We start from the raw sequence: 2,942 nt of genomic DNA on the forward strand, positions 1-2,942 counted from the left end.
GCTAATACCATTTGTTTTAAATTCTTTCATTTCTCTATGTTTGATAACAGGATTTCCACATTGCATTCTTCCCTCTCTCTTTTCTTTAAGTTTCCATTGCATCTGTGTGCCAGATCTTGGTTCATCCTTTAATGTTTCACCTTTCAATGCAATTTTGTTTCAGATGTGTCTTTTCAAATCAGCATCAAGTTTCATATTTTTACTGATTTTATTGAAGTAAAGGAACATACAAAAATACACATAGCATGAGTGTTATAGCTCAATTATCCCAAAGTGAATTCATCCGTACAATTGTCATCCAGGTCAGAAACAACACAGACCAGGAAGATTCACTGTGTTCTCTTCTAATCTCTACCTGTTCAAGTATATTAGTATTCCGTTAGGACTGTATTCAGTATGACCTAGTTTTTTCACTTGCAAACATAAATATTATGAAGTATTTTGCATTGATGGTTCTTTTTACTCCCACTATGTGTGTGACAGTCAATCATGTAGTTGTATTGTGCTGTATTTTCTGTTATTTCTCATCATTGCTTGGCATTCCATTGAGTGAAGTTATTGCAAGCCAATTTATTTAGATTTCCCGTTATTGTTTGACAATTGGTTTCACTTTGGAAACATTATAAGGCCCCAGTGAACACTCTATCACATGTACTCTGATACATGTGAGTTCTATTTAGTCTGTATGATTACCAGTTCTTGCCTTCTGAAATTTTATTTTATGTTAGTCACATTTTGATAATGTATAGTGCATTATCCTGTGGTTTAAATATGAACTTTCCTTATTTCTAATGAAATTAAATTTTTTAGTGCTCGCTTCGGCAGCACATATACTAAAATTGGAACGATACAGAGAAGATTAGCATGGCCCCTGCTGTAAGGCTGACACGCAAATTCGTGAAGCATTCCATATTTTTTGAAGGTCATATTTAGGCTTGGTCCCTGCCCATCCCTGTGATATCTCCTTATGCTTGTGCAACTACTAGAAAATCCAGAAAAACCCAGAATCCAAAATACTTCTGGTCCCAAGTATTTCAGATAAGAGATACACAACCTATACTAAAAATCAGAGCTTGCTAGTACTAATCTGAAAAGAGCTAATTTTAATAAAAATAAGAAAGTATTATAATGCTGTTGTCATCCCATGAGAAAAAGGTATTAAAATGATTTATTTGAGATGTTCATTACAAAAAAAAGAAATTAAATTTTTTAAAAACATACATGTTAGGTATATAGTATCTTCATTTATAAAGTTATTCAAGTATTTTGCCCTCTCTTCATTTTACTAATATGCAGAGTTGGATACACGTCTTCTGTCATATATATATATATGTGTGTGTGTATATATATGATGAAATATATATATATATATATATATATATATATATAAAGGCAGAATTACAGAGAGAGAGGGAGAGATGTAGAGAGAGATCTTCCATCAACTAGTTCACTACCCAGATGACTGCCCCAGTTAGGGATGGGCCAGCCTGAAGCCAGGAGCCTGGAACTCCATGTGGGTGGCAAGGTCCAAAGTACTTGCGCCATGTGTTGCTATGTTCCTGGGAGCATGAGCAGAGAGCTGGATTGGAAGTGGAACATCAGGACTTGAACCAGCATTTGTATGGGAAGCTGGTGTTTCAGACAGAGGTTTAATCTGCTGTGCTACAATGTCGGCCCAGTATTTACTATTTCTAAATATGGTGTCTTTAGATAATTGAAAGTTCTTGATTTTAATTTGTCATTTTTTAGTGTTTACTGCTTTCTATGTTTGTGAGAAAGCCTGACATTCACCAAGACCATGTAGTTATTCTTTTTTTACCTTCTAGGAGATTGTTTCACTACTTTGTAAAGTACTATTTAGGGGATTGGGCTTCAAATCATACCAAACTAAAACCAGTGATCACAAAAAATAGAGTTCATTACTCATGTAGGCATATGGGGAGCAAGAGAAATCCCTAAATGAGAAACAATGGCATCTCACAGGCAAAAGTTTGTTCTTGGGTGTCTGACAATGACAAAGGTGGAAGAATCAGTTCATGGGGAAAATATATAGAGAAGTTACACAAAATACATTAGTTTAGATAAGATATGCCTACAGAATATATTGAGATAGTGAAAACTGTGTAGATAATCGTGAATTAAGATATAAAAGAGGTAAAAGAAACAGGTGCAGGTGAATAAATAGCTTTGGAGTGTGAAGCTATCTAGAATGATATCAAAGATTTTGAATTAGATGACTAAACGTTAGGAACCAAGATAAAAAGAAAGAGAAAAGAGTTTATTGAATTGATTGCCTTTTTTTTTTTTCTTTTTGAAAGGCAGAGTTAGACAGTGAGAGAGACAGAGACAGAGAGAAAGGTCTTCCTTCCATTGGTTCACACCCCTAATGCTGCTACAGCCAGCGCTGCGCCAATCTGAAGCCAGGAGCCAGGCGCTTCCTCCTGGTCTCCCATGCGGGTGCAGGGCCCAAGCACTTGGGCCATCCTCCACTACCTTCCCGGGCCACAGCAGAGAGCTGGACTGGAAGAAGAGCAACCGGGACAGAACCGGCGCCCCAACCGGGACTAGAACCTGGGGTGCCGGCACCGCAGGCAGAGGATTAGCCAAGTGAGCCGTGGCACCGGCCCAATTGATTGCTTTTTGTATCTGAATTGTCTCTGGAAATTTTAAGGAAAAAGCTAATGATTAGTTGGAAATAGAATACAAAAGACATAAAATTAAGAAGAAAGCTAGTGATGAGGACCTAATATGAGGGGTCTTCAAAAGTTCATGAAAAATATATATTATAAAATATTTATCAATGTATATCAAAAGTTTTTTTACAATTAAATAAACTTACTTTTTATTTCCATTTTCTACAAACTATTTGAAGTCTACTTGCATTGTTGGTACTTGGAGAACTACACATAGAATGACTCAGAATTTGAAAATAAGTGAATTAA

General features: G+C 36.1%; 1 non-coding gene across 1 annotated transcript; it reads left to right on the plus strand.

Annotated features, from left to right (window-relative positions):
• Positions 1 to 809: 809 nt before the first annotated feature.
• Positions 810 to 917, plus strand: LOC133752685 (U6 spliceosomal RNA). The gene has a single exon (XR_009864965.1). It is a non-coding gene; the product is annotated as a U6 spliceosomal RNA (small nuclear RNA).
• The last annotated feature ends 2,025 nt before the right edge of the window (positions 918 to 2,942 follow it).

Source organism: Lepus europaeus, chromosome 2, assembly GCF_033115175.1.
Source record: "Lepus europaeus isolate LE1 chromosome 2, mLepTim1.pri, whole genome shotgun sequence".
Classification (NCBI taxonomy): Eukaryota; Metazoa; Chordata; class Mammalia; order Lagomorpha; family Leporidae; genus Lepus; species Lepus europaeus.